The following is a 26,952-nucleotide window of genomic DNA, read 5'->3' on the forward strand; positions in this document are numbered from 1 at the left end:
GCATTAAAATCTATACCTTGGGACACTTCTTGTTCATAATGTGTTGTTTATATTTTTTAGGCAGCCACCCTGAGAGCTTATGAGAATATTTAACCTCTGGATGTGAGCATCTGATTGAAGTGATCACATTACCAGAACTTCCTGAGTTACTGTTCATCAGCTGAGTCCCAGAAACTCACTGCTACCTCACAACCCAAAGTAGGTGTCTGCTTCAGTCCTCAGAGCTACAACTACCTCAAATAACAAATAACCTTTATCTGTCAAAAAACTCCCTCCTCTTGATAATCTACTCTAAAATTTGATTGGGATATGCATGTACGTGGTGCAAGTTGCCTACGAACAGCTACAACCTCATGGCTTCCACTCGTATGCCCATGTAGTCAAGTTGGCTATTTCAGTCTTTTTTTGGGGGGGGATAAACTCACTGTGGGCTGCCCATGGGTGTTAAGTCAGCAGTAACTATGACGCTGGTCTGGCCTCTTACACACTCATGCAATTTGACTTTGAAATTCCTTCCTCAAAGCCAGTAATGTTGGTAACAAATGTTTTTTGGGAAAAAACACCAGCTACTCAACATAAAGGATCTAATCCGTGGAGAAGTTGCTACATCCCTTGGCCCCAGAGATAACACAATCTATTCTGGAGAGCATTAGCCTGGAATTCATAATGCAAAGCCTCTAGATTTCAGAGGCGAGCTAGAAAATTACATTTTCATTAATGTTTTGACTAATTATTCTCCTACAGCCATGTAGAAAGGTTACCTGGTCTCTTAAATCTGGTATGTATCTAGTATGCTAGCAATTTTCCTTCCTTTTCATTCCTCACAGGACAGAAATTAGACATTGTCATTCCATATTATTTGCGACATGTTGACATTATAATTTAAAAGGATGCAGCAGTTCTGAACAGCTGGAGAGTAATCCTGAACAATCCTTGACAGTTTTCTTTGGAGGATGAATGCCCCTCCCTGGAGAACTGCACAGTCTCTTATTTTAAACTAACAGCTAATTTTAGACAGTTTGCCCTCTTAGAAATGCATGCCACAGAGACTTCTCTACATGGTGAACAGCAGTGACCAGAGATAAGCACCCACACAGAAAAAGAGAGCGCTCTAAAATAGATTTTTCCTCTTCTAAGAGACATGACTTGTTTGCCGTATTGCCTGATGGAGCCAAAGAGACACTCTCATTGCTGGCTCTTGCTGAGACAGCCCTCCCTTGTGCTATGCAGAGCTGAAAGCTTCTTGAATGCTGCACACGCTTTGAGACTGCTGTGGTTTACTTCTCAGAGGCTTGGGGGGAATTGGTTTAAGCAGAGGGGATTTCCCCCCACCCCACCCAACAGGTTCAGTGTTCTGTGCTTGGAACCTCTTGCCCCTGGAAGGGAGCAGGAAGCAATCTGCAGCAGGGTCATGCATCACCTCCGTCTCCCAAAGGTCTTGGGTGCGATGACACCGAGCAACGGGGACACGAGTCAGAAAACACCTTGTGGAAGATGGAAACCAGTTTCATATGGCTTTGCCTTGTGGGTTTTGGAGGGAAGGGAGAAGGGTGGCCTGGGGGGCATCTCTTCCAGCTGTCTTGCCGGGAGCAGGGGAAGCTGCTGTGCCTGTCGCACAGAGCCCCACCTCTGCTGCCATTCTGCAGCTATGGTCTAGCCTTCAGGACGGGTTCAAACACTCCCTACCAATGAGAAAAAGTCCTGACTTCACATCATCACGCTCCTGGGACATCCCAGGCAAAAGTGCATATGCTGCTTGTAGGTGAGACATCAGGCAGGTCTGTGGGGTGATTTGGGTTCAGGTTAAGCATAAACAAAAGCCGCTGAAATGACTATTGCTTTGTCATGTGTCATGCGGTCTGAACAGAAGCTAATCTGGTTTGCAGGAGTCATTGAAAGGACAAGAGAAGTGGTTCTGTGTTGTTACAGGAGCTGGAGACACTGCCAACACAGAAGGGGTGCTCTCCTGAAAAGCTGGCTGTGCTCTGCAGCTCCTCCCTCTCCTGGGTATAGGAGCAAGAGCAAAGAAGGGCTGAAGGGACAAACCTTTTTGTGCCATAGATCGATCAAAAGCCTGCTGTGTTCAAATAGGTGCAAGGCTGGGTCAGACCTGAATTGTGCTCAACCACATTTTTCCTAGATTTGCAGCAGACACTAGTGTGGTCCGTCTGGCCACTGATGGTTGACTCCCACTTCACTGGGACCCCTGAGAGGCTTCAGACTGGCTCTGATGGGGCTTTGGTCTAGCCTTTACTCTATAAGTTTTTTTATATGCTGCACATCTCCTCCAGGGAATGATCTGCCTTTTCTAAACAGGAACCACAGCTGGCTGCAGAATAAAAATGTCTGGAGTTGTGCTATGCTGGATGCTGTGCCCTGTGTTTTCCCTGTGAGGGCAAAGTCATCACTGGTTTCAAGGACAACAGCTTGAGGTCCCTTCTTCAGCTGTCATTCAGGAGTTTGCCTCATGGTTCCTACCAGTGAAATATTTCTACCAAACGAGGATAGTGCTCCAAAGAGGAAAGTCTGACAGAAAAAAACCACAGAGTTCCTGGTTCTTATTTCTCTAATTAAAAATGACTCCCTTCAGCACTCAAAGCTCTAATCTGGGTGTAATACCTTTCAAGAAGAGAATGCTTCCCTTGCAGAGTTTGGAGCAGCAAGCTTCAAAATCCAGGTTTTGGATAGAGGTGTTTGAAAACAATTCCACTGTATCTATTTTGTAGTTGGAGGAGCCGATAAGACATGCAGAAGAAAACCCTGTGAATGTAAAGAGACTGAGTGGACTGATATAAATCCAATTCTGCAAGATCTGTGCTGAGAGGACTTGGTCACAGGAGTAGTGCTGTTCCTGCGAAGAAGCATATTCAGGCACCAGTTCCCAGTATAGCACATGGAGGAGCAGAACAGGTATTACCCTGTGTTGTGCCTTGGGGCACACCGGGATGGGAGATGGAGCTGTTCGAACACTTGTCTGTGTGCAGGCACTCGAGTGAACATATAAAGCGTGTGTGCCAATGCTGAAGGGCTTACAGGACTCAGGTGTTTGCACCTGATAAAAAGCCAGGACAAGTGTTGTGGGAGTGAGGGAGTCTGAAGAGGACAAGTCAAGACTCAGTCTCTTTCCCTGAATGATTCATTGCCCTAAAAACCAGAATGTGAACTGTATTTTTCATTAAGGACCAGGTTCCCCCAGCTAAGAGAGAACCCCAAGAGCATTTCCCCTGTACACGGGAACGAAGGGGACTGAAGCAAAGTAATTTTCTGAGGTCCTTCTGAACTTGTTCTCAAGCAATTGCTAGACTTGTGAGCTCAGCCAGTTACCTATGCCTCCATAAAGAAGAAGGTAAAATACAATAAAATGGCTTAGCAGAGTTTTTAAACCCTGATATCGCTATCGATATGCCATGGAAAGTGGACAGTGGTGGATAGTAACAGTGCAGTGCCCCCAGGTCGGTCTTCTTGTGCTGAGATATAGGAAGTGTCTGAACAAGTCCAGTCTTACTAGAAACTGTCCTCTGGAGCACATCAACCCTGTTCATCATGGTCCTTCAGATTAGCTCACTGCCTCATTACCCTCTCCATCACGGCTCTAAGTATGGAGTTGATGCAAGTCTAATTAACAACCTGTGATGTGATCCAGGACACATGGTGGAAAACCATGTCCAGGCCAAAGGTTCAGTGAGTCTTGACAACTCTGCTCTTTGAATGAGGTTGAGATCCTCTCCTAATGTCACACAAGTCTTTGCAAAACATTCCTGGGACAGCCTGATGGGGAGACATCAAGGGCATTGGGTGGAAGAAGGACTGGTGGGAAATACAAGAATACTCCTGCCTGATGGCTCCTGGGCCATGAAATCCTCTGAGCTCGTCCAGCAGATCTCCCAGGACCTGATTCTACCCTCTCATCCACTGGCTGGAGGCCTCCTGGAGCCAGTGGACCCTGATGGCGATTAGTAGAGCAGAACACTGGTGTGGGGGGCTTGTTCCTGCAGTGTCTTAATGGCCATATGTGCAATTAGAGGCATGAACAATTCTGGCCCCAAATAGCTCTCTCCAAACCAAGGCTGGTACTACTTGGGAAGGAAAAATCTGTATCTCCCCATGGCCTCAAGCCTTCCTCAGGGATGGAGCTGTCTTTACCTGTGGAAATGCATCCTAAAATGCTTTTGAAAGCCGGAGTCCTCTCCTGACTTGCTTCATCCACTGGCAACAGAAGACATCCTTTCCAGGATAGAAAGAAAAACAGAACCCCCTCCTTTTTTTCTTTCTTCTTTGCACATTTTCAATTGAAATAGCTTTGTGCAAGCTATACTGAATGCACTGCAAATCTCTTTGCATGGTTAAAGTTGATTAATTGGGGTTGGAAGTGAAAATTAAAAAACGGCAGCAGTTAACAAAATACAAATAGCCTCTCTTGGGCCTTGCAGATGATGGAGCACAAACCGAGATGCCTGAGCTGATTCTGCCTTGAGGAGGACCACCTCCTTCACCTTGGGTTAAACACTCAAGAGCAGAGATGGCTTTTGGAGGGAGGGGGTTGTCCTGAAAATAATGTGTATATAATCCTCAAGATAATAAATTTCTTACAGATGCTTTGTAAACTTTCGTGTTCAAGAGCGCAAGCCATAGTACTTTTTAAATCCCTAGGGGTTGTACTTGATATCTGTTTGTTATTTCTTAATGCTAGTCGAACTTTTTTTCCCCCTGTTTTTTTAAAGCTTGCAGCAATAAGCCTGAGACTTGCGTCGGCAGTCGCCACCACTTCTGCCATTCTGCAGTGAACTTTGTGCGCGTTTTCATATTCCTTTTCTTACACTCCTGATAAAAGCATTATCAGGGAAATTCAAAAGCAAGCAGAAAACTGGCATAGCTAATTTAGGCTAATTAGTATGGCAGAAGCTGAGTCTTGTACTTCAGAGGTTCCCATGCCCTCCCATGTCTCCACCTGATCGCCTTGTCCAGCAGCAAACCCAGGAGGCAGCTCCAATTATATCATAACCTCTTCAAACACCAAGCCACTCAAGCTAATTTTATCCTATTAAACAGACTGAAGGATTCAGAAGAAAGGTTCTACCCCAAAAGCTTCAATTACCAGTGTCCCTGATTACCATCTTTACAATCCTATATGCTACAGTTAAATACTTTTTTGCTTAGTGTTGCTTTCTTGATTTAGATGAAAAGCGAGTATTAAGAGCATGTCTTTTCAACTCAAGCAAGTGACATTCATAAAAAAAAAGGAACCTCTCTTGTTATTAGCGTGTATAATCAAAGTCAAGTTTAGAACCGTTCAAAGACAATGTAATTGGGGAAATGTAAACATCCCCTCTCATCTGGTGGCATTTAAAGCAGCCACAGGTAACTGCCAATATAGCAGTGATGGCCAGAAGTATTAGGTCTAGAGGAAAAAAATATAAAAGAAAACAGCAGGATCTCCTGAAACAAGGAAATGTCAAATGGGGTTTGAATTAAATCTCATGTCACTAATCAGCAATAAAGACAGAAAATAACCTCTAAGGTATTGATTGAGCTGGTTCATCCTTCCTTGCACCAATAAGTGGTAGATGTTGGCTGTGAGCATACAGTCACGCCTGGTCCCAGATGTGTCTGGGCTTAGGGCAGTGCACAAACGTTCCTCCCTCTGTCCCAGTTCTGATGGTGGCCTGGAGCCACTCTCCATCCCCATGACACTCCTTCTCTGCTGGCCATGCCCATGGGAGGTGGGAGCTCACCGGAGAAACACTGCCATTTTCCTGGCCAGTGCCTCCTGCAAGGGGGTTGCAATCTTGGCTGATGACTCCAGGTGCTGCTATAATTCAAATAATTCTTGTGATCCAGGCTATTATTTTTAACAATGGAGATGGAAATTGAAAGAATATATGTCATATGACCATCAAATTAACGCTTCTCTGAACACTGAACTTGGGAGGAGTTCAGCTGACAGCAGTACCTGTTAGGACAGCATTTATATGGCAACAATATGAGAATATCGATCATCTGGGAAATTCAGTAGCACAAGTCATAGTAAAAACACATCTCACTTTTTTTAAAGTGAACTTGTTCTTCGCCTTCCATAAATAGACTAATTTTACTTATTCCTTTTCTTCCACAGACAGTAATTGTTTTTAACAGACTTACAACTTCATATTCTTGTTTTCTTTCAGCATCATCCCAACTTGTTAGTTCCCAGTCCATCATGAGCTGGAGGTGTTTGGGGGTTGGATTTCACTTCTGATCTACTCATCCTCCCAGCTTAAAATGAGAATTTTTCTTTCTGTCTAGAAACAAACAAACAAACAATTTCTGTCATTTAACATAAATTGAATGAGTTTCACCCAATTGCCCGCTTTTTGGGCGATATGGAAGTGCTATTGTCTGCAGACAATGATTCTCATGCAAATGAAACAACAGCTAAACAAGAGTCCTCCCTATCTCTGTTTGGGCCAATTTTCTTAGCGTTTCAGCAAAGCTTAATCTGTTGGCAGAAGTGTTTAGGCCCATTAACAGCTAAAGTCACAGAGTCCACAACTCACCCTGCTGACAGTAAACACGGAATTTGAGGAATGGCCTTTAAACAATGGCTAAGCCACAAACCATTTTGTCATCAAATGCTGTGAAAGGCATATAGGCTGATGATTTTCTTCCTTGGGTTACAGTGATTTGAAAGACTGGCTTCCCTCCCCTGAGTCCCCAGCACCCTCCAGGCTTGGGTTACAGCTGTTTTATTTGCCTTTCCAGCCCTACAGCTGTGGGATGAGTTATGCAGGTGTGCTCCCAACAAATAAGTCATTCCGAGGCTTCGTATTATTTATTTGTATTGACCATCTCAGAGGCCAGGGCCCAGGACAACGCCACGCTCCGTGCCCCGCAGGGCAGATTCCTGGATTTATTTTAGTTCAGGGAATACTGCACCCGGGTCCTCCCCTAACAGTGTCGCAGACAAAAAGGCAAAACTTACCCTGGGGGAGAGAAATAAATGGTAATTGTTACATAAAATAAATTGCTAAATAAACCCCATAAAACTTGCATCTCTTTGGCAGGGATGGGATGAAGAGGGGGTGTGTGGACGCTGGGCTGCTCACCCCACCGTGTTTCTCAGTTACAGGCTCTACTGGGCAGTGCCAAAGGGAATCCCTTTGCACCCCACTGCCTGAATGAATCCCCTTCCCCTGGGGAAAGATGCACAGCCAAAATGGTGGTACGTGGCTGCAACCCAAAAGAGGACATGGGCAACTTTTTAGCTGGAGTTGCTTGGAAAATACAGTTCTGAGAACTCATGATGCCAATGCCAATGCCATGCCAACACTGATGCCATGCCAACACCTCTTGCCTCTCATATGCTTTTCCCAAGCTGAGCTAGAGTGTGCATCTAGCAAAGAACTGAAAGCAATGTGTTACAGATTCTGCTGTTGTCCTTCCCATGGTGGAAGTTGGGAGAAGGTGCCGCACCACCGTTTCCCACCCAATTTGTCCTCACCTGCCCTCTTGCCAGAAAACAGTGGAGAAACCAGAAGAGATGGTAAGGACTGAGGGTCAAAATAATCTCCCTTCACACCTGGCTCAAAGATCACCAAAGGCAACAGACTGAGCAAACCAGCACTAGTACTGAAGGTCCATTCCCAGATAAACCATAAGTGCTAAACCAGGCTTCTGGTGCAGAGTTCTTCTCTACTGATTCTCCTCAGGAGAAACCAAAGAACAGGGAGGGGAAGAGAGCAGCGAGGAGCAGAGCAGGTACCAAAAAGCTCTTTGGCTGCATATGCAGATATACCATACTTGGACTTGTTCAGGCTCCAACCAAACTATGTTGCCTCCACCAGTGCCAGGAGGGATCTCCATCAGCATTATCAGGGAATGCGAGAGAAGGAAGGAAAAGAGAGATGGAGTGGGAGAGAACCGCCTGTGCCAGCAACGCAGCGTTAGGCGCCAGCCTGCAGCCAGCTTCATGGCAGGACTCTTTGTCATGCCACAACTCTGGACTGTCCACATTTCACTCCTCCACCTCTGACATTCATTGCCATTCAGGGCAGATGAAAACACCGGGTTATTTTAGTATGGTGACATCTGGGCAACATTTTGGCGGTTCTTCTCCCCAATTTTGGTATAGATTGGCTGAAAGTTTTCAACTAAAATTTGTTTTCCCCAGTAAACTAGTTCTGTAGCGGAAAAAACTCTGGCTTTTGTTGGAATAGGAATTAAATTAAACAAAAAATAATAAAATAAAATAGATTTTTTTAAAAAGGGTGAAATAAGAAGGCTTGTGGTCAAATTCTTTTGCCCTTTGAGGTACCATTTCTTAAAATAAATGCTACAGTGGTCCATGGCAATTTTAAAAAATGAAAATTGGTATCAGTCACCCTATTAAATGGTGTTATTCCTCCATGCCAACCTTGTTTCATTTATATCTTTAGACCATCATGGTTACAGTGACACTGATGCTAACTGCTAATTAAATGTGGGAGGAAAGAAGGCTGTGAGGCATTTTTACAGATGGAAATCGGGAACAACTCAATGTGATGTCAGTATCAGGCAGTAGGGGTGAGATGAGAAATTAATTTTTCCATAGATCCTTCTGTATAATTCTCAGTAATGTGGTGCCATATACCCACACCTGTGTGAGGAGATGGTTGTTGGATGTGGTGTTGCCTGGTGGCACATGAGAACATATGTCCCACCTCCTGGTCTGGTGCCACTATCCCTCCTTGCAGCCCTTCACACAAGTGTTTAACTACAATTCCAGCTTTTCCTTGACTTCACATTCAAGCTGATGTGAACAGATGGAGACCCAGGATATGAATTAGATGAATGAGAGTAGGGAGCATAAGGAAAGGATGAAAAGCAAGAGTTTAGCGTGGAGCAGACACCTCTATCAGCAGTACTAAGGCCACAGTGATGTATTTTGCCACAAGGGTGTGACAGAAGCACTCCATGAAGGCCACTTTTGACTGGACTGAAAAATCTTTTCCCTAGTCCTCGCATACTAAAGAGTCCTTATAATTCCCAAAATACCAGTCAGAAACACTGTTTGGAAACAAAGTGAAGTTTATGCAACAATTGAGCCTTTTGATCTCCAGGGCAGTATCAAAGAGGGGATTTAATCAAATTTTAAAAAGAAACAAGCCATAAAACTCAGATCAAACTCTGTGCATATTTTTGCCTATTTCTGACAGTCCTGAACATTTCTTGGAAGAGCTTTCTCTAAAATGAATAAATAAATCACCATCTTAACCCTACAGCAGGACTCCCTCGCTCTATGTACTCGTACACACAAACACATACTCACTTGTGTACACAAACAAAATGCCTACAGTAAATCAGTTTGCAAGACGTGATTCTGCAAGACCCTGATGAGGATGTCCTGATGAGGAGGCGTCCCAGGGTACCTGCAGGACTGTGGTGGGAGGGAGACCCCCAATGTCTGGCTGATCAAAATGAGGAGGCACAGCTGGCACAGCGAGATGGGGCACATGGAGGGCCAGGCAGGTTGGTATGTGGCAGCTGATGCAAGGCATGCTCGGAGCCTGAACACCCCGTTAAAATTATATCAGGTTTTAGAGAAAAACTGAAGTCCAGTGAAATGGGAAGAAACTTTTTACTTTGTTTGCTGCTGTCTGTTGGGTGTGTGCCTTCAAGGCCAGGACCATCGTTAGGCGTGCACAGTGGTTAGATGGAGGTAAGCAGATATGCAGATCTTTATACCTTACCGTTTGCAGGGTGCACAGCGCTTTTCAGCCTCCTTGTGGAATGATGCCTCTCATGGGACCCCCACACTTGTAGTTTTGCATCTTAAGAGGAGGAAGGGCTCATTTTGGGGAATGGGGCTTTCTGCCTTTTTACCTCTTCTCTTTGATTAGAGGATGTGAAAAGAGAAGCCTGATTAAAACCTATTCACCTAAGGACTTGGGTAAGAGATGTTAAATGAATTACAGAACTTAAAATTACTGGAACTATCGGAGAGACAGACAGACAAGCAAAATTTGGCATGTTCTGAGCACGTAAGGACACATCAGCTAATTTGGAAGTTTTCACTCCTGTTCTAGAAAGTCAGAAGATTTCATAGCTTTCTGTTTTGAGGGAGGTATAAATTAAAGCTGGATATTTTGCTGATAAATTATTCTCTCTTTGGGGCTCTACCACAACTGAAAATGATCTCAGTGTTTACAGCTTAGCCCCAGTTAATCAGAACTTGCCATCGGAGACATCACATCGTATTTCTGCCTGCAAGTGAAGTCAGAGTTAATACCCCTGCGTGGTCCAGGAGCCTTTTGGTGGGCAGATGGACCTTCTGTCCCTAAACAAGGGGGATGGCTCTGCTGCAAAGTGAGGTGCAGGCTTAAAGCATACCTCTTCGGGGAAAGGGTGGCATCCCAAGCACAAGGCTGTCAGCCTTGCCAAGTTCTCTGCAGGGTATTAGGAGCTTCTTTTTAGTTGCCTAAACCCGGCCACTCAAACTTTGCAAGCACAAATATTCACCCCAAATGTGAGCATGGCATGAATCAAGCAATAAAAGTTAATCAGCATCATTAAATCTGTCAGACCAGCAGGTTATTAAAATTACCACTATTCACTCTGAAAATGGGAACAAAAAATTATGCTCCAGCTTTCTGAGCCTGTTTGTCTTGTTTTCCCACACTGCTTATGAATTACTACAGTACATTACAATGTCCTCTATCCATCTTCATTAGCATTGTGAACAAATTGTATTGGGCTGTAATGCAGCGTTTTTTTGGTATTGTACGAACATATATGATGTACAGAAAATGGGCAATTTAATATGAAAAGAATATTGTGCCTCAGAATTTTTATTTTCTAAACAGTCATTTCAGTTGGGAATTATTGCATGATTTGTGCATAATTTCTCATGGATAGTTATTTAAATATAAATAGGGAAAATATATAATTCCATATGGTGGCTATCTACCCTTTCTTGATGCCTCTCCATATTTTTAATAGTGCAATAAACAAAAGATAAAAACATCTCTAAGCCACACACTAGTCAAAAGAAGATAATTGTGCCTGTATGTGTTTATTGTAATTTGAATGTGCTTCAATTAACTTTCCTCAATATTTCCCAGTTCTTTTAAAAGAAACTTAAATTGGTTTTTATTTTGTGAAATTTGTTTTCTGTGCAATGAGAAAAAAACCCCACAAACCAATGTCTTTGTTTACCTCATTATGGATACATCCTATCCAGGAGCAAAGCTCCAACTCTTTATTCCCAACAATCTTTTTTTTTTTTCCATTCTCACATGCTTCTTATTATGCTTTAAGTAAAAATATCAAATTTCCAGTGCTCCCTACGAAGAGACAGTTCAGCATCCTTCAATATATCACATATCAAAGTGTGGTAAAACATGAAAATGTCAGAAAAGCAAACTCTTACAGTTTTGCACTGCAGCCACTTTTAAAAGATGAGAATTTATTACCCTTTCCTCCTACAAATCATCAGGGTGACCGGAAAAGAGAGAGTATATATAGAATGCTTGTTGTAATTAACCTTGAGGCTTTTATTTAAACAAGGTCAAACATTTTAACAGCTTTATAAATCAAGGTTGGGTCCGCACGGCTCCATAGTATCAGACTAATGACAAAATGCACATGGAATACATAATAAACAGCATTTATTTACAGAAAATATATCCTGCAAGCTGCAGAGAGACACACCTGCTGGCTGACGTAGCACCAAGACACAGCTCCAGCCCCAACCGAACCACCCCAAGGTGAATGGTGTAAACGTGTTTTTAGTATGTGCTACAAGGAGCCAAGCCCAGGTATGGGTAAATTAGGTCATTTGCAAGCTAACTGCATTTTTAGTGCAATTGCAAAATGACAGAAGGTAGGTTACAGTCATCCCAATATCTGCAGTTCTGTCCTTAATGTTCTCTGATTTTTATTTACTTTTTCTACTACTACTACTTCAGTTAGGTTTTACTGGAAGGAAAGGGAAGGAGGACATCTGCATTAAGATGAACTGTTTCTTCTCAGCAAGTAGCTACCCAGGAACCTTTATCAATCTCTAAAAATAACACCCTTGGGATTCCTCCACCCATGCATCCTGGGTTATCTCCTTCTTCCTAATAAAAAATGGCCATCAGGAGTAATTTTTTTGAATGAAGGACATCACACTAGGCTTTCTATTTTGCACTCTAAATAAACAGTAGCTTTCAAGTCGCCTGCGTTCATCACTTCACTTGCTTTTCAGTGTACCAGAGTGAAATGAAGAACATCACAAGCCACAGCGCCTGACGTGGCTGCTTTACACCACGGTCTGCTCTGCAGACATCCCTTACCAAGTCAAAAGGAGCCCCATGTGGACAATAGATGCCTGCTCTACTGGTGTGACCCACCAGTCTTAAAATAGCTGGTATAATTTCCCTTAATGATACAGATAATTCCTCCTCAAATATTTCTTGGCTCTTCAGTGTTTTCTCTTAGCCCCATGGTGTAGGAGTTACACAGACACAAAGGGCTACTCATTATTCACCATGCTTGCTCTCTTAAACTTCACACCTGGGTTGCCACCACCACCTCCCAGTATGAGCTGTGGGTCCCTGGCAGCGTCAGTATGGCTGCAGTTAGGATCGACACCTGAACCTCCTCCCTTTCACCGGCCATGGTGTATTGCATCACATCACAGCCAACCAACAAAAATGCCCCGTCTCACCAGGGCCAACAGCGGGGACCAAACTGGGTGAAGAAAAACATTTTTTGGTGTCTGCATTCACCTTTTTAATTGACTTCTTTCATTTGTTCCCCTTCTGTGCCCTCTGATTATAAGCGCTCAAGCAGCTGTTGTAACCCCCAGGAAAAAAAAAAACAAACAAACCACAAACACCACCACAACAACCAGTTGTGCTAAATGAGATATTTATGTGTGGGTGTTTAAGTATCCGCGTGAAGCAAATTTCTACCCTCTTCTCATCAGAATGGGAACCAGACCATGTGAGTGATGTGACCAATTACCACTGAGCACCCCAGAGCAGCTCCTGAATATTCACGTCCAATTGCTACTTCGGTGGAACAATTGGTTTGAACAGTTTGAAAAGGCAATGATGTCAAATGTGTGGAGTGATTAAACGCAGCAATGAGCTGAAAAAGAAGCTCTGTTTCCTTCCCAGGGTAATTCTGCTGTCAAATTTTGCTCTGATGGGAGCAGGAAACACCCAGATCTTATCAGGGCAAGGTGCAGCTGAGTTTCGGAGGCAGCATGGAGTGGGACATGTGTGGGAGCTTTGACATGGGTGCAGCAAGTCAAATGCCTCCTCTTCACCCCTGAACCTCACGCGTAACCACACTTCTACCCCAGGCAGAGCAACGCACATCCTGCAAGCACACTGTGATGCAAATGTAATTTGGATCAAAGATTTTTAGGGCCAAGTTTCTGGGAGTCTAACGGTCCGGGTAAATGGCAAAGGCTATGTGGTTTTCATCAATATCAGCCACATTTGGGAGCTCTTCTGCTTTCTGTATAAGGAACATGTTAAGCGCACAGTCCTGCTGCTTGGTGCATGCCTATTTCTGTCATCAACAAAATGGCCTATACTATTTTAAAAAATTAATTCTCCCATTCAGCTCTTTCCTGTTTTAAAAAAATGCATATACCATACATTATAGTTCAGTAGTAGCCCCAGTTTTATGACCGAGTCATACAGATCCAAGCGTTAGGAGAAACAGCATTTTTCAGTTGTAGTACACAGAGAGGTCTGTGGTTCCCAGATGGCAGAAGGGAGCTGGGAGCACATAGGAGGAGAAAAAAGTAGTACATCCTCCAGGATCATATCTTATGCTGAGCCCTTGTCAGAGAGAGTGGGCACAGAAATGCTGCCCATCTCCAGCTGCTCAGGTCTGGGGCCAGCTCTGAAAACAATTTTTCTCCTCCTGGTCCCCTTTGGGGAAAGTGATTGTGCATACTCTTGTACAAAAAAAATAATAAAATAGTTTTTCCTTAAGAAGCAACTCCCACACATTTTGTGAATGTGCAAAAAGCTTCTTAAACATGATGCAGGAGGCTGAGATGAGGAAATAGCCTGTATAAAATCCTCCCTGAAACCAGGGAACTTTTTCTTTTCCTTTCTTCTTGTTTCTATGCAGAGATCTGAGCTAATTTTTCCTATCCATAGGCTCCCCCCACACCCTCAAAAAAAAAAGGGGGGGGGGGGAGACTGTATTCACTAATTATACATCCTGAAAAGAATTTGGTTCAGTGTAAGATGATCCTAGTGATATGCTAATCCTTTTTTCTGCTTGGTGCAGCCTGAAGCCTGTGTCTAACATTTTTTTCAACTGTATGACAATAAAAGTTGTGGCAACAAAAGAAATAAATGGGCAGCTAAAGAAGGTATGGCTGAAACACATGGCAGACTAGTTCTCTCCTCTCCTTCTGGCTGCTCTTTTGTAGGCTCTGGTTTGGTATCCTCAAGTCAATAGCCGAAAGCCAGCCACCTTAGCAACTTAGTATGACACCCAAGCCCTCTCTCTTTACATTCATGAATAGTCAGCAAGCAGCAGACAAAATAGAACTAATCTTTTTTGACAGAATTGTTCAATTTTAGAGGAAAGGCTTTTGAGGCACCTTTCATACATTTGCAGAATATGAGACAACAATGGCCACCATCACATTTTACAAAAGGACGACCAGGGGTGTGAGCGCGCACACATGCATGCACAACAGCCATTTCGATAAAATATTGCAGCTAAGTTCAAGCGGTTGCAGGATATGCCTATTGTTAGGGGGAAAGCTGGCAGGCAAGAAAAAATAAATAAATTATATATAAAAAATCTCCATTGTTTTGTCACTGATTATTAAACATACACATCGTGATAATGTTGGATAAGGGTTATTTGTCTTGATTAGCCAAAGTTAAGAGAGCTGATTAATATCTACTCTTTAATTTCCTGTCATGGGCTGATAACTTCATCCTTTTTTTTTTTTTTTTCTTTTTTGGACCAATGATACTTATTGTGAAATGCATTCAATCCAGCAGGTTCTTGCCTGCATTTAAAAGCTGGTTTTGCCATTTCAAAATCCTGTAACACAGCAGCCACTCACAAGTCTAGTATGTGCAGAGAAGGACATTCCTCTTTTTCCCTTCCCTCCATTTAATGCAAGCCATTTCTCTATCTCCAAATACAGTCTAAGCAGGAAAGAGAAATTAATATTAATATTAATAGTAGTAATAATAATAATAATGGTGATAATAATAATAATAATGATAAATCTACCCAGTCTATGGGCAAAAACAGAAGTTAGCAACATGGTCCATGCAGCTGCAACACTACATTTAAAATTCAGTTTACTCCTAGGAAGAGGGCTAATCCTGCCCCTGTAATTCCCTACAGCCAAAATGTACCCCCCTCCCTGAGTGACAGTGCAATGCAAAGACACTCGCACGCTTATCTTCCCCAACCAGATGGCCGACTTGGATCAATGCACACACGCCACGATCAATGGGAGCGATAAAGAATTAGGAAAACAGTGGTACATGCTCCCAGAAAGCTTGTACACTGCATAATTATTTTATGATTCTACACATGGCTACATGTGATACTGGAGTCAAGAAGGAAAAGGATAATTAGAGAGCCAGAAAGCACCCGTACTGCACTACACACTTTGTCAGTCAGCAGTTCCCACTCGGCTCAACTCACCACCGTTATCTCCTCTCCTGCCCCCTTGCAAACGAATTTAGGCAATATGTAAAATATTAGGGGGAAGTGGCTTCTGGGTTACAGAGATGGGATACAGGAGATTATTGTGTCCTGTGATATGACAGCAAAAGTTTTTGTCTGAGGGATGGGGTTGACTGCACGAGCATCGCTTGGGGAGTCGAGTGTGGGGTGGCATCCGCAGGGCACAGGGGTACCTGTGACAGGCAGGGGCTCTGTCTGAACCCTTCTAGGGCTTTGCTGGGAGAGGGATGTATCTGTCCATTCAATAAAATATAGCTGTATGTGTTACTCTCTGGGTTTGGGATTTTTTTTTTCCTCTTTTCCTCCCGGCAGCATATTTGTGATTGGCTCCTTGTATCCAGCCTATTTGCCACCTCGCTGCTGAACAGAAAGGGGGGTGGGGTGGGGGTGGGGTGGCGGGAAGCTACCCCCTACTCAACTGATCAAATGACACAGAATAAATATCAAAGCACTGGATGGTTACAACTGTGAATCTGGATGCCAAAGAGCACATGACCGAGATTAGGGAGCAGAACAATGCCAGGCAGAAAGCTGCCCTTCATGGCAAGGCAGGCAGCGAGAAATCACCGTGCTAAGCACTTTGCAAAAACACCTCGTCACTGCCTGATGCCACCAACATGTCCTCGCCCTGCTGGCACTGGGTGTTATACCACCCTGAAATTGCTGATGGGGACAGAGGGAGGACAAGAAGATGGGCTGCCATCAGCACCGGAGGCCAAGATGGGGCACCCTTCTCCCTCCAAGTGGCCCTGGGGACATGACCTTCTTGCTGGCCGTCAGGCTGGCGCTGGGACCTGGGGTCATGACATGGTGCTGCTGTGCATGGGGCGAGCTGTGTAGGACATACCTGAAAAGGGTTATGGAGAGTTCACTCACCAACCAGCCAAGGAGCAGAGGGGTGTGATGGAGAGCTGGAGCTCAAAGGGGAATGGAGTAGGGATCCCCATCCCTTCTGTGGCTGCTTCTCCTCCTGGGGTCTCAGTGCACACTGCAGAGATGTCATCTTTGGAGACCGTGGTCCAGAGACACCTGTCCAGGCCCTCTGCAGTGATGTGGCAGAGGTTCACCTCGCATCTCCTCCTCCCTGTTCCAGCCTGCCCTCCCAACATAAACAGGACCAAAAAGCACCTTTCAGTAAAATAAATGAACAGACCTTGTGATGGTGACGTGCGTGGAAACATTAGTTTTGAACATGAAGGTTTAAAATAGGGAACTGAGATCTCTCCTCTTGGCATTTGACTTAAGACCAGAACCCAGAACCCTTGCCCTGACATGCAGAGCAAAACATCTCTGATGTGTACTCAGACTAAAAGTTACCTCTAAAGCATCTGCACTTTACTCTTCTCCTCCCTTCAAACACACATCATTGTGTGGGCATCAAACTGCAGTGGCTTCACCGGTAGAAACCACCACTGTGAGCATATCTATGAGGCTGGACTGGTGACGACAGTGAGATGCATGACAACTCATTAAACCGGTTACTGCAGCTCCAGCCCTGAACACACATTGCTGCTTGTTCATGAAGATTTCCCATCGTACTGGGTCTCAGATCAAAACACCTATTAGAGCTTGGTTTGCCCAGCAATGTTTTGTTCCACTGAAACCACATGTACATAGAATCATAGAATGGTTTGCGTTGGAAGAGACCTTAAAGATCATTTAGTTCACAAGAAAGGTCAGAAGGAATATGGCATGAATTGGGTCAATTTAAACAAACATCCTTCACTGCTGAATCAGAAATCACACAGTGTCGGTTCTCCCTATGAGGAAAAACAGGCGACGCTACCCACAAGCATCACTCTGGGAGCTGAGTGGTGCAAGTGGGTCTGACTGGAATGGGGATTAACGCTGGTGGACAGGTGAGGTGAGATACAGAATGACATTAACTCACATGTGTCTTCAGCTCTTCTGTTCTGGAGGCTGGTGGCACCTGCGAGCAGAGAGATCAAGCTGATACTCAGAGGCATGCCTACAGCAAAGTGTACTCATACTGCATCTCGCGCAAGGGACCACCTTGACTGGCAAGCTCTTCTTGAAGTAGTCCTGGCCAACTCTGTGTGACATCTCATCACCTATAACCAACCCACCTCTGATGGGTGTGTAATCTTCACTGGTACCGGTGGTCCAGATGCGATTGTCAAAGCAGCATGACTTTACCTGAACAGTTATGCATTGTACCAGGTCTCGGGAGAGACAGCTTTTCTAGAGGAGGTGGACAATTTATAAATGAAGTGACATTAGTTTGACCACCATGGCTGTTCCAACTTAAGCAAAAGTTCTCTCTTTAAAAAAAAATTACTTTTTGGACAGATAGAAAATTTTTGTTAGTGCCTTCTGTTTCTTTTGATGTTATACTGTTACATATGGAAAAAACCCACAATATTTCCCTTTAAAAAATGGCATTTTTTGGTAGAAGTTTTATTAAAGAATTATCTCAAACTGAATATTTACCCTAAAAATAATAAAAAAAACAGTTTTAGTTTTCAAATTTTTTTCATTTTGTGTGTGTGTGTGTGTGTGTGTGTGTGTGTGTCAAAAAAGGATAGGAGCTTCAGACAGAAAAGGGAACTATTTCCAAAATTTCTCGTGAGAAATAATTGCCTCCACTAATCGTTGTTTCCACAAAGAAAAGGTTCTTTAGTGACACAGGTTCTGCCTTTGGAGTTGGCATCATACTGGGTAACAGCGTAATTAGAAATAGAGAGATGTAATAACTCTCCAGGTTGGAACAGATCTGTACGAGATCAGTTTTGCCTCACTTGGATATGGACTATCCATTTCTGGAGTGCAATTTAATTACTTCTGTGGTAGCAGGTGGTAAGTTCTGCATCTCCCCTGACTGGCAAAGTGCCTCTCCTCCTCAGTCCAGTTCCCTGTGCCTTCGCAAGTCCGTCCTCTTCCTCGCTGGGTCTGCCTCTGCTGCTCAGAATTTTCCTGCCACAGCAGCTACGATGGATGGATTCTAACGTTTGTTTTGGTAAGCAAAGTCCTGGAGCCACAGCTGCAACCAAAGCAAGCACACTGCAGCTTAGAAGAAGGTGTTCTTTTCCAACCTGCTTTGTATTAGTCAGCCTTTCTAACACAGAATTAAATAACCTGACAGATGCCCCAAATTTTGCCAGCTGCTTTTGGTCCCTTAGGACAGGCAGGGATGACTAGAACATGTGGGCTGCCATGGCCATGTCTCCCTTCCCTTGGCCAGGCCTCTCCAGAGGTTTTGGGTAGCACACAGCTATCTAGGCATTGACCCTGGGACAGCTGGATCTGTCATCCTTCCTTACAGTGACTATGTTGGTGTCTTACAGTGAGGCTGGTCCGTGCCACTCCTGGAGGAACCTGGAGTTCGAAGGCCATGCTTCCTCCCCTGTATTGAGATGGGAAGTGCAAATGCACGCTCAGAAGAAGGCTGTGCAAACAGTCTGGGGTCAACTGATGTGAATCTCAAAAGCAATCCCACCACAGAGCAGCTCACGAAGCCTCCCCAGCTGTGGATTCTTCATGGGATGGAAGCACATCCAGTGCCATGTGGAAAGAGCCCTGATAAGGATGACTGCAGGTTACTTGCTATGGACAGGTTCCTGTAAACCTATTTCCCAAAATCCACCAAGTACAAGACAAATCTGGAAGAAGAGAATAACTGTCTGCAGACCAATGCTCAGAACGCTGTGCCATGTTGCCAAAGGGGAGTGGAGGTACGTCTCGGTGACTGTCACAGCTTGTGTGTGTCAGACATCACTGTGCTGTGGGCGATAACATATGACAGTGATGTCACTCCTAATGACTTACAGGATTTGCTGAAATAAAAGATAACTTTTACTTCTTAGCTATTGAAAGCAAATGGGATTTAAATTGTCAGAGATGCAAGTAGGCTGGTAGAGACGTGTCTTGTCTATATGTAAGGGACTTTTTGCCTCTTGCAAGGCTAAGCAGCATATTCTGTCCCTTCTCTTGCATTATTTCCTACTTAATTTTAGGTTCCAGTTCTGGCCTTGAACAATAACACTGAGCAGGGAGCAGTGCCTTGGCCTCATGGAGGCTTTCAGAAAATGTTGGTGCCATCTTCCATAAAACATTTTAAACACAGGCTATTTGTTTTTAGTCTCCCTTCTGGTTTTACACCCTACAAAGAGGACATTTAATATGTACAATAGAATTAATAGGCATGCAATGTAAGCAGGACTTACATTCAAAATACACTTCCACAAAACAAAGGAGCAGCTGTGAAAATGTAGAGTCTGCTGAAAATTTTTTACTTGGGTATCACATTTGCTAAAAGATTTACTCTGCAAAGTTTTATCTAATTTCCCATTCATTCAATTAAGCAGAGAGATAAATGCCCAGATCCCAAGAGATTAGGGGAAACTATGTTTAGCTCCCCCTTACACTTGTGATCAAGACTGTTCAGTTTCATGATTATCACTATAAAGTTCATGTTCACAAGGTCTGTGCTTCTGACAGATGAACACCTCCATCTTCCACCAAATCCAATGGGGTTTGGAAGTACTCAGGATCCCACAGATCTCTCCAGATCAGGAGGATTTAAACCATGTAGGAAATGATACCCCAGTTGGCAAAGCTAGAGCAACCTAGTTAGGATGGGTCTTCAAGCAACTTGGCATAGTGGAAGGTGTTCCTGCCCATGGCAGGGGGGTTAAACTAAATGATCTTTAAGGTCCCTTCCGACCCAAAGCATTCTAAGATTCTATGATTCTGTGAACGGTCTTTCAGCTTTGCTGGGAGGAATGGTCAAAACTCATGGGTTACCAGAGCCATCAGTTCAGAGTCAGAGCAAAGCACCTACCAAAATCTCTTGGAAATTAATCACATGGCAAAGATAAGGCTCTTATTTTTGTCTTATAAATTTCACTTCTTTTCTCCTGGTATTTGTGTCACACAGCCTTTACCAACTTGCCTAAGCAAAGTCAGGAAGGTTTCTGAACAAAACCAGAAATACTTGTAGATGTTTTGTTGAACTTTAGTCCAGAATCCTGCTTTCTCCCCTAGCAATTAGAACACATTTTAGTCATTGGGATAATTATTTTCTGGAGTTAGCCATCCATTTAAAAGTAAACTACAGGTCTTGTGAAAGCTTGAAGTCCGTGGTACATACAACAGACCCCCCTAGAGTCAGGAATACTCCGCTACTCTTTCCCTAGAAGAGTGACAAGTGGGGTACAAGAACGACTGAACACAGAGGGAGCACAGCTCATCCTAAAAACACAGAGTTGTGAAGGTGGTTCCTGGTCACTCTTATGCATCAGGAGAAGGCATGGCTGAGATGTCCCTATGTCTCACCACACAGTCAATGGTTGGGAGCTGCTGGCAGCAGTTAGTCTGAGAAGCCTTGAGGCCAGTGAGTTCTCTGGATGAGGAAGGAACAATGGCTGACCACCACCACACTGAACCATCCAGGCTGCAGCTGGGGGACGTGACAGAGGTTTGCTAGTTCCAGCATTACTGTGGAAGCTGCAGAAAAGCAGACATGTTTCAGTTCTACCCTACAGTGAAGTACCTTTGAAGGAACTACCTTAGGAACCGAACAAACTCTGTTTAGCCTTTTTCTTCATACCTTCTAATTTGACTAAGGTTTCTTGAGTCACTGTGGGTCCTCATGCATGGCACAAACATGTAACAAAGAACTGCTTGTGCCTTATTGACTTTATGATCTAAATACAACACTGATTCTGGGTTGCAAGAGTTCTTCCTGCAATTTACACATCCTTGTGCTTCTGTGCGTAGTGGGAATAGACAATTCCAGCACTCCACAGAACAAAGGGAAATGGAATTTCCTGCAGTCCTAGTAGACAAGACTTTTTCACGTCCTCTTGTTCTAAACACTAACAAAAAACAGAACTGAGGAGCAGCAGCTCCTGTATAACTCAAGGCAAAGCATTTGGCGGTAAGTTTGATGAGACCACTACCTCTCACATTGATCTGCATTGTCTCAATAAGTTCTTCTGTTCATCCATTTGGTAGCTCTAAACGTCTACTTGGATTGAAAATTCTTTGAGGATAAAAAAATATTGGGTTTTTTTGCCTTTAAAAGCACAATAATCCAGAAATAGGTTGTAGTGCTTCTCTGATACTTCTCCTACTGCTGCTACAAGTAGTGCTGTAACTGGATTTGACCCTTTTTTGATACCTTGATTAAGAATAAATTTGCAAAACCATCTTCAGGTATGGACAAGTTTGCAGATTTGGGCCTCAGAAAATAAACATAGTCATTTGATAGCACTAATATGAAATGTCCGTTCTTGTACAAAAGCAGGAAAACTTTGGAATGCTAAATAGACTTTCTTGGATTTTGATGTCTGTCTGTAAAAAAAAATGAGGAAAATAAGAAAAATGATAGAAAAGACCTAAGATATTATTCTAAATGTTACCAGGAATTTCTGATTAAACATATGTGAATACATTGTGTGATTTTAATGAGCCTGAAAACATCATCAGCAATTAACTGGCAAAACAGAATAATGTTGCATAGTCAAGCAAGGGTAATTGTGCTCATTATATTGCCTGAGATGCGGTTGATCAAAAAGAAAAACACCGTTTTCCCTGACGTTCGTTTACAGTATTTAGGTGGAATAAGCACTGAGTTCACAGGCATTAATCAGACAAACTGCTTCACACAGCAACTGCTCACCAACCTGCGAATGCCTTGCAGAGTGTCAACATGTATGGCGGGTCTCCCACTGGATGTGTGGATCTCTTTTTCCAAGGCTGTCAGTGTTACTTTTCCATTTCACCTGAAATATCCGTATTTATCCCTCAAGAAGCAACACCAGCCTCTTCTCATTCAGCATTGTGGAGAGAAAGTGTTGAGGGACAGCAGGGTCCATGAATACCTCTGTGAACTGCTGTTTGGAGGCGAACTTACCTCAGTGAATTTACATGGAAGGAATATGGTGGAACCTTGTTACTACAAAAAGTGAAAAAGTGAATTATTTTTCTACAGTGACATCATTATAGTCAACCAAAAATATGAAGGAGGCAATGTCTGCAGGCAGAGGGAAGAAGAACAGCTGACATAACTGGGAAAAGGACAAACTGCAGGATACACAAACCATTTGCACAGCAAAAATTTTCATAGTTTTTCTAATCCAAAGCTGAGATTTTGAGGCTTGGCTTTTGCACTACTATCTCTTTCCAGGATGGAAAAAAATGCCTGGATCACCCTGAAAAATTACAACTCCCTTTTCAACCAGAGGGCACATGTGGCCAGTAAACGGTGACTCTATAAAGGAAATGCCTGCTTTGTTTGGGCCTCGCTCTGCATATGAACAAGCACTTCACCCATTCCCCTTGTCCTTGCCTCTTATTTCCATAATTACTTGCATTTATTGCTCACTGTGAATATGATGCATTTAATGCCTCAATTTATTGAAACATCATCTGCAGCGGTAGGTGCTCAGTGTTGCACCCACAGGTTTCTTTAATGGCTTGGTACTGGCTTTCTTAGCCAGTGTAGCCAAACACCAGGTTCCTCCAGGGATATACAACCACCTCTTCTCCAAGCCAGAAAACTTTTAGTTGTCAATAGTTGCTTAGCAGTGCCTATTTTTTGTTTTAGAAATACGTGCCAATATGATGTCTCCACTCACATTTTCAACAGAAAGATCTGTGGGATTGAATTACAGCTTTTATTTTACCTACTCTCAGTATCATGTCTTTTGAAGTTCTGTTTCTGAAAAACATTTTCTCTGTCTCAGAAAAAAGAAAGGGCATTTTATGAAAAAGTGATTTTTTAATTTATAGTGATTCCTTTACATTTCCTTTTTGTGGAAATATATTGCATGAGAGTTGCATGTGGAGACATGTGAAACATTTTTGATATTTCACAAAGATATGCAGAGGAGACAAAGACAAGAATAAGAAGAGGTGCATTGCCAAATTCAAATTAAATCTGCATCTGACCAATAATTCACCAATGTAATTCCATCAAGGACAAGGGAGCTCTGTCAGCTTGATCTGGAGTAAGAAAGTTCAAGTAAAAGGCTCTGAGCTTTTAAGCACAGATTCCTTTTATGAAAAGAGTCAGGAGGCAGCAATTAAACTCAGTTACATTGGGATGAACATGCCCTCCCCGTGCTCAGCTCAGAGACCACACACGCGCCTGATGACTCTCGGGGGATGAATGTGTCCTGCTCTGGCCAAGGGCCGGGTCAGTTATAGCCAAAAACTCTTTCAGGTTTTGGCTCGAAGGTGCAGCCCTGTGAAATACTTCGAGAGACAATCCTGTACCACATAGGCTGTCCTGATGAAGTTGCCCCTCTTGTGGTATGCAGGACATTGACCCAATTTGCACAGACCCTCGGCATTAGCATAGACCCATTTGAAGCGAGGTCTTTGAACACCAGTTGTCTCCAAATTCCATTACCTCTCTCCCTGCTGGGTTTTGTGCTTTAAGTATCAGGCAGGGGCTGAGAGAAGAAATGAAAAAGAAAAAAACCCAGTAAGTTAAATCCTAAACCCAAATAATCAGACATGTTTTGGTTAGTTCTCTAAAATCTTACTTATTGCTGTTTCTCTGTTTGACAGAATATAATCTGATTTGGTTTTCAGACTTGACACACAGGTCAATTAATCCAGAGGTTCGTAAGTATGAATGAGCCAGAGAGAGAGGCAAACACCAACTTTTTATGTGTTTGTCACAGCACTTCATCTTTGTTTGCAGCCTCATCTGATGTACAAGCAAATTTCAGTCATCCTTGCTTGCAGGTACTCTGAGAAAACTTCACTTGGAGAGGGAAAGAAATGCAGGACGACTTTGCTGTCTGGCAGATAAGCTTAAGGGCCGTAGTAATATCTTATCCTTTGTCACTAATGAGAGGCAGGCTTGGGGCTGCTGGTTGATTTTAAGAGGAAATTTGCTCATAGAAAAATGCTGTGTGAGAGTTTTCATTCTACACTAAAAGGTAGCAGGGATTTTTGTTTCATCTGGAGGTGAAGATCCAGCTCTGGCCTGGCATGGAGGGGACTCACTGGTTTTGAAAATTAGACCATGGGTGCAAGGACAATTAAAGGAGCAAAATCCAGCTCGTTTGCTTAAAGCTTTGTGCTTCTTTGTGTCCAGGAGCAAGTATTTAAACTTGATGCCTAACAAATACAGGAAGAAAGGCTATTTCTGCTAAATATCTGATACTTTGGTGCACTCCACTATCATTACTCCCCACAAGCGAGGGCGCCAATGCCCAATGCCTGTAAAAGCCTATTTAAAGGTAGGACCTACCAGTCAAGACCTATCAAGCCCCACAAGGGGCTCCTCATGTGGACTAAAGTTCTTCCGCTGTCCACTGTTTTAGTTGTATTCACTTTGACCAGACCACAACTACAACATGCAACCCTGAGATTGCAATTGCGAATCTGGACCTTGACTTGCTTTTGTAAAGAAGTTCTTGGGCTGGAAGCTGGAAGGGAGCGAATTTGCACAACAAGTACTTTGTAGCACGTGACTGTGTGTCACCCAATATAGTATTTCAAACTAGCAGCACAGTCTTCACTAACTGTGGAAAGATGATGGACAGCTTGCTTAGAGTAGGTACCTACCCTTGGCATAGCTGGAGTTACAAACCTGACCTTTAGTGCACCTCAGCTACTTTACATACAACATACACTAAACACGTCTGTATGGTATTTCAGTAGTGTGTACCTCCGTTCAGGTCCAGATGCAATATTTGCACTGAGACCCTGAGCACAGCGTGACCATTAGCATTCACATACTATTCCCATCTTACACTGGTTCTTATGCTGCGTATGTCACTAAGCACGGTTTGCTCTTTGCTCCTTTTCTTTGCAGCAGAGTTTGCTGCACTGGTTAGGTTTTCTTCAGTAAGAGAATTCTTACCTTGCATGATTCAGGTACAAAAGAAAGTGAGATTGAAGAATACACTTGGAGCCGAAGGGAGTGAGTTTTGTGGAGCTTATTTCTTCTTCAGGGAGCCAGCTTTGCACTGGCTTTCAGAGAAGTTGTATCTCTCACCCAGGGTCTCTTCACCCTATTATACAGGGCTCCGCAATCCAGAGGAGCAAAATACTTGAGGATAGCCCTCAGGAGGTCCTTGAATGTTTTTCTCCAGCTGCCTTTTCCCAGGGCTTGTTGGACCTTGTCAAGAAAGTATTGACTATGAACTGAATTTGAAATTCTCTGAAGAGCCGCTTGAAGGACTGGAGGTACGACGCAGTTCCGTAGCTGGTGTCATTAGGGAGGGACTCGATGGCATTTCTCGCTAGCTAGAATTTTTGAAATGCTGATGGTTTTATGCACAGTTCTCTCGCACTGCTGCAGTTTCCCTGCAAAATTACAAAATACTGCAGGAACAAGGTGAGGTCACCACCGGAGGAGACAGGACAGAGTCTCTGAGCTGGAGGGAAGCAGCAGAGGATATTACTTGCACACGCTGCTATAGAGGAGATTACTGTCAGGGACGACTGAGCTGAATTGACACCTTCAACAAAAACAAGACAGTGCTACAGCTACATACTCTCTGAAATCCTTTCCTCCGAGCAACAACATTACCTCTGCCTCGCTAAGATTCAGCTTCAATGAGCTCTTCTTCCTTCATAAGACTGTCCTGATGTGAAGGATGTAGCTCTGCGTGGTGGCAAATAGGAAAGGCTGTGTGTTATCTGTGTGCTGCTGGCACTCAAAGCAATGTTGCCTAATCAGTTTATCTTTGGGTTTCACAGAGATATTGAAAAAGGCCGGAGAGGAGCTGATCTTTGTGAGACTCCACAAACAAAGGACTTGGAGATGCAGCTTTATTTAGTCTGTTTTAGCATTTCACCCTGCAGTCCTGACACCTGTTTGCCACGAGAAGGCAGACCCGCATGGTCTCCAGGATCAAAACAACTTGATGAGGTTGTTAGTTGGTGTTTGGCTAACTTCACAGAGCTTGCTCAGGAGCGGGAGCTCAGTTGACAGGAGGCAATAAGCTGGAACTGATATGCTACGAGGCAGGAGGTTTCCTTCATGTCCACGGGATGGAAATGACATGGGCTAGATTAACATGACTTTGGGGGACAGGGAGGAAGAAGGTATTTTTTACATCATCCATAACTTCTCAGGTGCAACTGCGCTGCTCCCTGGGAGCAAAGACTGGCTGTTGATAGTGAGAACAAGCCATTTTGTTTCAGAAAACTGCAGATGCAAAAAGCATCTCTGCCTAAGAAGTTCAATTTGAAGGAAGGTTACTGTAACCATTCTGCATGAAGCCTGGGTTCCTCAGCGCTTTGACAACCATTTTGCACACACGTTCTGACCACAAT

General features: G+C 43.6%; 1 long non-coding RNA gene across 1 annotated transcript in view; it reads left to right on the plus strand.

Moving 5' to 3' along the window:
* The window catches only part of LOC308066726, a 44,589-nt gene extending 26,379 nt beyond the window's left edge, over positions 1-18,210 (plus strand). Inside the window, exon 2 of the long non-coding RNA XR_013929280.1 lies at positions 61-18,210. This is a non-coding gene — a long non-coding RNA (uncharacterized lncRNA). The remainder of the gene's footprint in view (positions 1-60) is intronic.
* Positions 18,211-26,952: the final 8,742 nt, after the last annotated feature.

The sequence above is a fragment of the Falco punctatus genome (assembly GCF_963210335.1).
Source record: "Falco punctatus genome assembly, chromosome: 7".
Classification (NCBI taxonomy): Eukaryota; Metazoa; Chordata; class Aves; order Falconiformes; family Falconidae; genus Falco; species Falco punctatus.